Below are 10939 nucleotides of genomic sequence, written 5' to 3'. Positions count from 1 at the left end.
GAAGTGGCAAGACTCTTGTGGTAAGAAGAGCTGAGCGCCAGGCCATCTAACTGTGGTCTTATCCCAAGTCTGTCTCTCATTAGCTTATGTGACCCGGGGAAATGTATCTGTTTCAGTTTCCTCCTTGGTACACAGGGAGCTAAAGCCTCCCTGGCCTGTCTCACAAATTGCTATGATGTCTAAGTGAGAGAGCACGCACGAGCCTGCTGTGTGGTTGAAGTGCCAAAAAGGGCAAGATTTAGACACGTGTAAGGGGCCAGCCATACAGCAGGTCCTCTGTCTTGTTTGGCCAGAGTTTTTCTCACCCCAGAAGGGGACTCTTTCCCCACTTCCCCTTCTCAGACTTCCATGTCCTGGCATCCAGAAGCCACATGTATGCCCCCACAGCCACCAAGGGGAAAGGACAAAACTCCCTTCTAGAGCTTTTTTATCCTGACTTAGATACTGGTCATTCATTCATTCATCCATCATATATTTAATGAAAACCTATTCTGTGAAGAACTTAGAGATACAGAATTGAAAAAAACAAGGTTTCTCCCTCAAAAGATGAAGGCTAGTAAGGAGAATCTGGAAATAAGCTACTTCAGAACACTCTAATACATGTGTTTTTGTGTGGGTGGGTGCTTCTTGAGAAGAGGCTTTGATGAGACCATAGGACACAACTAACCCAACTGGCAAGGCTTTTCTAAGAAGCCCACCCTTTTATGGAATCTGCAGGAAAAACAGAATAGTCCGGATAGCACAAGGGAAATTATTCCCTCGGGAGCAAATCCATGATGCCTCCTTAGGTCCTCCATAGGGACCATGGCTCAGCAGCAGGTAGGGGTTTCCTGTGTACTGTGGCACTGAATTCGCACAGGCTCCAGAGGAAGGAGTATTATATCCACTGCTCATAAGCCACGGAACAGAGGTACATTCAGGTAAAGTAACTTCACGGGATCACTCAGCTGGTGAATGACCGGGATTCGCAATCAACTCTACCTGATGTCCGGGCCATGTTATTAACCATGATGATTCAGAGCTTCCAAGGGGAGGCTCCAATCGTGTCTTGTTTAGAAGCACACAGAAAGTGGTTAAGCCGGAAACGGCAGCACCTAGTTCTGTCTGGTTCCGAACCTTGTGCCCTTAATTCCTCTGCGGTTCTGGAAATAGATGTGTAAATGCCCAAATTTAAGAACGATATTTTTGGACCCTATTCCATTCTTCTGCCAGGGCTGTCATAAAAAAACCACCATAAACTGGTGGCTTCCACAAGAGAAATGTTATTGTCTTACAGTTCTGGAGGCTGGAAGTCTGAGATCAAGGCATCAGCAGGGTTGGCTCCTTCAGAGACCTATGGAGAAAATGGAGCCACGCTGCTCCCCTAGCTTCTGGAGGTTTGCTGCAATCTTGGGCATTCCATGGCTTGTAGGTGCATCGCCCTGATTTTTGCCTTTGTCTTCACATGGCTTTCTCCCTGGGTGTGAGCCTCTGTGTCCAAATTTCCTCCCCCGCCCCCCCCCCCCCCACTTTTTAAGAATACCAGTCATATTGGATTAGGAGCCCATCTTATCCAGTATGACCTCGTCGTAACTGATTACACCTGTCACGGCCATATTTCCAAACACACTCACGTTCTGCGGTTGGGGGGTTAGGACCTCACCGTATGAATTGGGTGCGGATGCAGTTCAACCCCTAACAGTCTCTGCGCATCGTTGAGGCGTGCCATGCGTGTGGTCGGGTGATAGGAAACGTGTTCGGAGCCAGGCAGGGGGGAATCACGGAGGGCGTCCTGTATGTAGCCTTACTAGAGAGCTTGTTCTTTGCACAAGGAGCAGGCTACCAGTCCTGCACTGTTGCTGGGGTTCCCACCAAAGCATGCCGCCCTTAAGCTGAGAACAACCTTGTGTATTCCCCTCCACGCCTTCCATGAGGACACCAGCAGGAGCACTTGACTGACAGCCATTACGCATAATTGACAAACAAGAATCTGGCTGCCCGGGCGCTCTCTCTGCAGATCCGATCCTCGCGGGGGGCGCCGTTCCAGGAATCTGCCTGCCAGGCCGGGCCCTGGGCCACCCGTGTGTCTTGCATCATTCATCAGCAGGTGTCCTCATCACAAGTCGCAAAACACAAGTGTCTCGAGCGAGGAAGCACACACCGGAGCGGAGCGGCCCGGCGCCTCCGGGAAAGCTGGCGCGCGAGGGACAAGCGCGTCAGGCACAGGCTTTGGGGCAGAGGGAATTAATGAGCTCCGCCTGGAGTGACATCCGGGCTCTCCGTTGTCAGGACAGCACCCCGTCCTCCCCGCCAGCTTCTGTCTCCGCAGAAGGCCTCGCTTCCACGCCGGACTGGAGTCATTATCGTTCTCTTCGCAACAGACTTCTCCGTTCTCTTTCACAGACGGTTACAAACTGGAGCTAATTTTGCATGTTGCCAACTTGGGAGTTTATTGTGGGTTCCAGAAGTTTACATTTAGGTCTGATAAAAAGCACAATCTGCAGGTGTGTGTGTGCGCATGTGTGTGTGTGTGCACGCGTGTGTGCGTGTGTGTGAGTGAGAGAAAGAGAGAAACTCAGGCTCCTTTAATAACTCCGACTATGAGTTATTTCAGATGATTTTCAATGGGTTGCTAATTTTGTGCCAGAATTAAAATGGAACTTTAAACCAAAGCAACTTACAGACGAAGGACTGATCTCGTTTGCTTTTCTCCATTCCTTCTGCTGATGTCTTTCTGATCGTTATTTCTGATCCTATATACTTTGATTTTTTTTTTAATTTTATTTGAGAGAGAGAGAGAGAGAGAGAGAGAGAGAGGGAGGGAGAGGGCAGGGAAGAGGGGCAGAGAGAAAGAGAGAAAGAATCCCAAGCTGGCTCCACACCCATCACGGGGCCCCCACGGCCCTGGGATCATGACCTGAGCAAAAATGTAGTCAGTCTCTCAGCCAGCTGAGCCACCCAAGCCACCCCTGATTTCTAAAGCTTTATTTGTGGGTGTAAGAGACAGTGTTGACTGAGCATGCCTTGTTCTACTCTTTGCTGCAATGTTATAGGTTAGCTCAGTTTTACAGAAATTAGAAAACGGAGCTCACGGAAGTGACTTCTTTTGCTGAAGGCCACTTAGCAGGAGAGTGGCAGAACAGACATCACGATCCACGCTTCTTTGTTTTAAGGCCGGTGGTGTTTTCTTGGGAGCTACATGGGTATACCCAGTTCTGCATAAAGGCGCTCTCTGACCGAGGCTGGCGAGGGACCGAGGTGTGGCAAGGTGCAGAGTGAATAAACCCTGTAATGAGGGTGGCATCTCCAGGGCAGCTAGGGAGGTTAAAATAGACTCCTCGGCCCTCCTCCAGCAAATCAGAATTGGTAGGGGAGAGGCCCGGGAATGGGAGTCTTCTGTGCACACACAAGAGATTGTGATGATTGGCTAACACTGTGATACACCGATGTCACGGAATAGACCGGAGGTCAGAAAGCCTGGATTTTGCTCGGACTCTGCCATTTGCTGTATGTTCTTAAGCGAGCCGGTTAATCTTTCTGGGTCTTGTGTCTGCGTTTGTAGAAGGAGGACACAAATCATTCAGTTGCAAGGATCCCATGCGATCACATTTCCAAAAACATTTTACAACTTGTAATAAAGTACAAACGGTGCTTATTAGTATTCCTGAGAAATCGCACTTGGTGTAAACTTTTGCTTTACTGGATCGCATTTCGAGCCCCACCCCCCCCACCCCCCCCCAGTAAGCTCTGCCATTTCAAGGGAGTGTTCCAAAAGAGAAAAACAAAATCCTGGCTTAAGTATGGACTAAAAATACTATTTAAGAATGGCTTGATTCTGGATTCAAAGAAGATTTATTTGGTATGGCCCATAGTTTATATGCATGCTTCTCTCGCCTAACACTTCAGCAAAAAAAATGTATCACATTTAAACTCAATCCGTTTGCACTTTGCACATATTTTAAATATCCATCAAAACAAATACAGCCAAGTCAACGAGTATTTTTTTCTTAATGATGCTGCTGACCACATTTAACCTTCAAGCTTCAAGTCCAGGGTTTCCTGATTTCTGAGTCAATCTTGGCAAAGCCTGGGGTCATAGTAGGAGCCATGGCTACGTGAGGTTTGGAATTATCGGTCCTAAATCTAGAGATGTGGTGTTAGTTTCCATGATTACAGCTCCAAATGCCCAGAGACCTATCCTAACTCTCTGACCACATCTCCCCACCCCCTCTAAATGAAGTTTCCCTGTCTTTTGTGTTTCCTGATTTAGCTTTCTTTTTTTCCCTTCAGTTTATTGCAATATAATTTGCAGATAACGTTGTTTATCTTTTTTATGTTTTTTAATGTTTATTTTTGAGGGAGAGAGAGAGAGAGACAATGAGCAGGGGAGGCACAGGGAGACGGAGACACAGAATTTGAAGCAGGCTCCAGGCTCTGAGCTCTCAGCACAGAGCCCAACGTGGGGCTCGAACTCACAACCTGCAAGATCATGACCTGAGTAGAAGCCAGATGCTTAAACGACTGAGCCACCCAGGAGCCCCCAGACAACCTTGTTTTAGTTTAAGGTACACATCCAAATGATTTGATAGATGTATATGCTGTGAAGTGATTACCATAACGGGTTTAGTTAACATTCAGCACCTCACATGATGATAAATATTTTTCCTGTGATGAGAACGTCTAAGATCTACTCTCTTATCAACTTTCAAGTACACAACATAGTATTTTTAACTATCACCGTAGGAACGTTACATCCTCAGAACTTTTTAACTGGAAGATTATACCTTTTCACTCCCTTTACCTGTTTCCTCAATACCCACCGTCCACGTCTGGCAGCTAGCAATCTGTTCATGGTTTCTATATGAGTTTGCTTCTTTTTAAATTCCACCTAAAAGTGAGATCATACAGCATCCGTCTCTCTCTGACTTATTTCACTTCGACTAGTGCCATCAAGTTCCATCCATATTGTTGAAAATGGTGGGATTTCCCCCTTTTTTTATGGTGGAATAATATCCCATTGCGTACGTATGTCACATCTGCTTTATCCATTCATCCGCTGATGGACCCCTAGATTGTCTCCATATCTTGGCCACACTAAGTAATGCTGCAGTGAATGTGGGGATACAGCCATTTCTTCAAGAGGGTGATTTCGTTTCCTTCAGGTAAACAGCAGAAGTGGATTTGCTGGATCATATGGTCGTTCTGTTTTTAGTAGTTCACGATAGTTTTGATTTACCTTTCAAGTTTTGCCTGAATAAAAACTTGGCCGTGACCCAGATCTCCAATCCAGGACTCATTACCCCCCTTTCGCCGGGGATCTATGCCCCTTCTTGTAACCCTGGCATCCCCTTAGATAAGGAGCCATCATCCAAATTAGACATGCCACTTTGATTAGAAAGGAGCCTTATTTTGATAGCCAGACTCTCAAGGCCCATTTTGATTGGAGACTCTGACTCTGCACCGGACCCCTTCTCCTCTCACATAGTCAAGCACGGAGCTTCAGAAATGTTTTCTTTCCTTGTGTTATCGCTGTTTTTTCTCTCGTTACATCATTGACAACAAAACGTGGGCATGCACTCACTACCCTAAAGCAACAAGACAAAAGCTCTGATCCCGTGTGACTTCTGGCTGCTTTCCCATTTCACCCTGTTTGTTTACAACAAAACTCTTTAAAGGTGTTGTCCTGATTATCCACTCATCTCTTTCTTTCTCTCTCTCTTTTTTTCTTGAACCTTCGATTATCCCACCACAACATGAAAATATTCTTGTCCCTACCCAATGACCTCTCTATTGCTCAGTCTACCAGCGACATTCAGTTGTCTATCCACGTGCCCTGCGGAAGCTTAATACTGTGATCCGCTTCACCGTAGACTCTTATTTTTACAAGAATTTCAAGATTCCATCCTCCCTTCCCTTCTGACCTCATTCACTGTCCCTCCTCTCTCTCCTCTGTTCCTTCTTTTTCATCCCTCAGTCTCTGAACACGCAGAAAGTTGGACTTACCGTGTCTGTCTCTCTGCCTCCCCCCAAGTCAGATTTACTGTGAGATCATCTGCACCCAGGAAAACTCCCCCTTTCTTGGTGTTCAGTTCTGTGAAATTTGACGTACACATACATCCATGTAACCACCACCGCAATTAAGTAACAGCACATTTCCATCACGTAGAAAGTTCCCTAGTGCCTTTTGGTACGCAGTTCTTTTCATCTTCTCAAGCCCATAGTGGGAACTGAGACGTAGACAGATAGAGATATCTAGAGATAGAGATAGCTATATATATATATATATATATATATATATATATATATATATATGTATATGTAGCGATATATATGTATGTATATGTAGCGATATATGTATATGTATATATATATATGTATATATTTTTTATCTATGTCTTTTTCTTCTCCATGACATCATATAAACAGAATCATACAATATGCAGCCTTCTAAGTCTAGCTTCTTCTATTAGCGTTGTGGTATTTGAGATGCGTTCATCTTGTTGCATACTATGGCTCAGTTGTATTGGATTGTATGGATTTACCACAGTTTATCTGTTCACCAGATGCCACACATTTGGATCCTTTCCATTTTGGAGCAATTATGAATAAGCATCCTCCTGAAGATCTTTGTCTGAACATATATTTTCCTTTATCCTGGGTATAACAACTGTAAGAGGGATGACTGTATCATGTGGTAAGAGTACATTTAGCTTTCTAAGGAAATTGTAGGCTGTTTTCTACAGTTGCTGTACCATTTTTCATTCCCGTAAGCCGTGAATGGTGGTTCAAGTTGCTCTATATTTTTGCCAGCACTTGGCATTGCCAATGTATTTCATATTCTAGTTGAGGTGTGGTGGCAACCTAAGGTTACGAAGATTTTCTCCTATGCTTTCTTCAAAAAGTTTTATAGTTTCAAGGTGTATATCTCTGATTAGTTTTGATTGTTTTATATATGGTGTGAGCCTTGGGTAGATTTTGTTTTTTTTCCTGTCACTGTACTGTTGCTCTGTCACCATTTATTGAAAGGACTAACTTCCTCACTGAGTCACCTGATATTTGTTGAAAATGAATTGGCCCTAAATATGTAGATCTATTTCAATTTTATTGACTGTATGTGTATTCATTAACCCAGGGCTTGGCAAAATCTGGCCCATTGCCCCTTTTTATATGATCCATAAATTAAGAATAATGTCTACACTCTTAAGTGGTCAAAAAATAAAGAATAATATTTTCTGACCCCTGAAAATTACATGAAATTCAAGTTTTAATTTCCATAAAGTCTTATAGGAATGTAGTCCATTGTTCAGTTGTTTATATGTTATTTGTAGCTGTTTTCACACTCTAATGGCACAGTTGAGTAGCTGTATCAGAAAAACTCTGACCTAGCAGCCTAAAATATTTACTTTCTAGCTCTTTAAAGAGATACTTGGCCAACCATTGCTTTAGCTGATATCACATTCTCTTGACTACTGTAGCCTCACAGTAAACTTGAAATTAGGTAGGGTGGGGGGTCCGGGTGGCTCAGTCTGTTAAGCGTCCAACTTCGGCTCAGGTCACGATCTCGCGGTCCGTGAGTTCGAGCCCCGCGTTGGGCTCTGTGCTGACCGCTCAGAGCCTGGAGCCTGTTTCAGATTCTGTGTCTCCCTCTCTCTCTGACCCTCCCCCGTTCATGCTCTGTCTCTCTCTGTCTCAAAAATAAATAAACGTTAAAAAAAATTAAAAAAAAAAGAAAAAAAAAGAAATTAGGTAGGGTGAGTCCTCCAACTTTGTTCTTCTTTTTCAGAATTGTTTTGACTATTCTAGTTCCTTCTGTTTTCCACATGAATTTTAAAATTAGTTTGTTGAATGTGTTGAATGCCTGATGGTATTTTGATTGAGGTTATGTTGAATCTCTAGATCCATTTGGGTAGAATCAAGTCCAAATTCTTAACAGCATTGAGTTTTCCAACCTATGACCATAGTATATTTCTTTATGTTCCTAGATCTACTTTGGTTACTCTGACCAATGTTTTTAGTTCTCAGCATATATAAGTCTTGCACACTTTTTAATAAGTTTTTATGTAATAATTTCTTATGCTGTGATGTTATTTAAGTGGTATTGGTTGGTGAATTTAAAATTCCATTTGTTCATTCCTACTATAGAGAAATAAAATTAGTTTTTCTATATTTATCTAGTGTCTTATAACCTTACTTAAATGATTTATTGGTTCAAGTAGGTTTTTATAGATTTGTGGTGTATTCAATGTGGATGATCATATTGTATGCAAAGAATATAAGCTTCTTTATTCTTTTCCACTTAGTATGACTTTCATTTATTAGTTTTTAAATTTATTGCCTCTGGTAGGAACACGAGTAAGATGTTTAACAGGAATTGAGAGAGCAGACATCCTTGCCATGTTTCAATCTTAAGAGGAAAGCATTCAGTCTTTCACCATTAAAAATGATGTTAGCTGTAGATTTTGTTGGTGACCTTTATCAGAGTGATAAAGTTTACTTCAACTTCTAGTTTGTTTAAAGTCTTTAACATAGATGGATGTTGAAAATTATTAAATGATTTGTCTTCATTTTTAGCAATAGTCACATTTTTTTCATATTTAATATGTTAATATGATAAATTGCATTAATTGATTGTCAAATATTGAACCAAACTTAGATTTCTGGGGTAAAATCAACTAAGTCATCATATATTATTCTTTTTACATATTGTTGGATTTTTACCTGATAGCAATTCTTTGTGGATTTTTCCATCTATGTAATAGGGATAACGTCTGTAAGTTTTGCTTTTTTATGATTTTTTTAGTGGTGTGTGATTAAAAAAATATTTGGTTCTGTTTAGAGGGTAATTCTGACCTCATTGATCAAGTTGAGAATTGTTTACTCTTTTGTTTTGTAGAAGAATTTGTATAGGACTGGTACTATTCATTCCTTAAATGTTTGGTAGATTTTCCAGTGAAGTCTCCTGGAAGATGGAAACGAGGGGGGAAAGAAAAGGAGAGAGAGACAGTGCAGTGCGTGTGAGTCTACTTGCCATACAGCTCAAATAAAACTAACGTCAAAATTGGAAATTTCCACCGTGATTGGCTTCATCTAGGCTTTTTGCCCAAAATCCAGAAATTACTGCCGTGTGCAGGTGAATGCACTGATTGGCTTAGGCACAGGAAACACGTCCTCTCTGTAACGGAGCCAATCTTATTTAAAAGACTAAGACTGGGAAAAGAAATTTCCTTTGATGGGAAATGGGGCACAGTTCCCAGACGAAGGGTGAGTGGATGCTGAGTGGCACAAACAGAAGGTTCTGTAAATGACTAGCCTTATTTGCTGCCAAATCTGCAGAACTGGGTACCGATGTGTGGAAGTCACAAGGAGACATGGAGGCTATTCTTCTATGTTTAGGAAGAACTTTATAGCTACCAGACTGCCCCGGTGATAGAAGAAAATGTATCTTTAAAAAGTGGTGAGCTCTTCGTCCTTAACTGCATTGCTGCAAGAGAGTGATGATTGCCTTCAGAGAGATAGGAGATCAAATCAGGGAAAAGCATATTTTCGTTTCAACCAGATTCCATCACCAACCATCATTTCTATGCTTCTGTGATTCAAAGATATCCCAAGTCAACGTAAGATTACTCAGTAAAGGAATTGTCTGATCAAGAACTTTTGTGGATACCCATTTCTTCACTGGGTAATTTGTTTTTTGGGGGTTTGGGATGAATGGATAAAGAAGATGTGGTTTATATGTACAATGGAATACTACTTGGCGATGAGAAAGAATGAAATCCTGCCGTTTGCAGCACCATAGATGGAACTGGAGGGTATCATGCTAAATGAAATAAGTCAGTCAGAGAAAGACAAATATTATATGTTTTCACTCATATGTGGAACTTGAGAAACTTAACAGAAGACCATGGGGGAGGGGAAGTGGAAAAATAGTTACAAACTGAGAGGGAGGGACACAAATCATAAGAGACTCTTTAATACAGAGAACAAACTGAGGGTTTAAGGTGGGGGGCAGAGGAGAGGGGAAAATGGGTGATGGGCATTGAGGAGGGCACTTGTTGGGATGAGCAATGGGTGTTATATGTAAGTGATGAAACACAGGAATCTACCCCCAAAACTCCCATCCACTGTATGTTAGCCAACGACAATAAATCATATTAAAAAAAAAAAAAAAAAGAACTTTTGTGTATATTCAGAGACCAGAGATGGGGCCATTCTAGAGCAAGGTGGACAGAGGATGATGCTGGAAATGAGATTCAATCTGGGTCTGGGAGTAGATGTAAACTCTGGAAGTAGGAGCAAACAGGAGAAGAGGGTAGGGCATTCAACATATATTGAAAAGTTGACCAAAATTTCCTGTACTTTCCAAAATGCCTGACACCTTGCAGATACTAAAATAACTATCAACAGCATAAAGAATAATAAAGTGAATAAATGAACATATGTTTGGAGGTGATAAATAAACCAATTTGGCTGGGGTTGGGAGCTTTATAGAAGAGCCAATTTATTAGGAGAAAAAAAATATGTTGATGCTAAATTGGAGTGGTCTTTGAATGGCATACTAATTAATCTCTAAGTGTTTCAATTTTCTCTGGGGAAGGAAAAAAAAAAAGCAAATGCATGGACTTTGTATTAGGGAGGGAATATTTTGACCCTCCCCTATATACCCCAAATTCTGTTTTAATCCATTTGTCTAGCATTATTTTGTGTTCATTGTATTGAAGCTCTTAAGCCAACTCTTTCCTCTGCAATACTATCCAAGGCATTTTGATGGGGCACCTGGATGGCTCAGTTGGTTAAGCGTCCAAATCTTGCTTTGGGCTGAGGTTATGATCTCAGGGTTCATGAGTTCAAGCCCCATGTCAGGCTCCGTGCTGACAGTGAAGAACCTGCTTGGGATTCTCTCTTTCTCTCTCTCTCTCTCTCTGCCCTTCCCCTGCTCATGTGCATGCTGTCTGCCTCTCCT

At 42.2% G+C, this 10939-nt stretch overlaps 1 long non-coding RNA gene across 1 annotated transcript; it reads left to right on the top strand.

Annotated features, from left to right (window-relative positions):
- Window positions 1-2790: 2790 nt before the first annotated feature.
- Window positions 2791-7444, top strand: LOC131506239 (uncharacterized). Its single transcript, XR_009258818.1, has 3 exons — window positions 2791-3254; window positions 4338-4544; window positions 6543-7444. It is a non-coding gene; the product is annotated as an uncharacterized LOC131506239 (long non-coding RNA).
- The last annotated feature ends 3495 nt before the right edge of the window (window positions 7445-10939 follow it).

The sequence above is a fragment of the Neofelis nebulosa genome, chromosome 3 (assembly GCF_028018385.1).
Source record: "Neofelis nebulosa isolate mNeoNeb1 chromosome 3, mNeoNeb1.pri, whole genome shotgun sequence".
NCBI classification, from domain to species: domain Eukaryota; kingdom Metazoa; phylum Chordata; class Mammalia; order Carnivora; family Felidae; genus Neofelis; species Neofelis nebulosa.
Note: the sequence above shows the minus strand (reverse complement) of the source record. Positions and strands in the feature narration are given on the sequence as shown.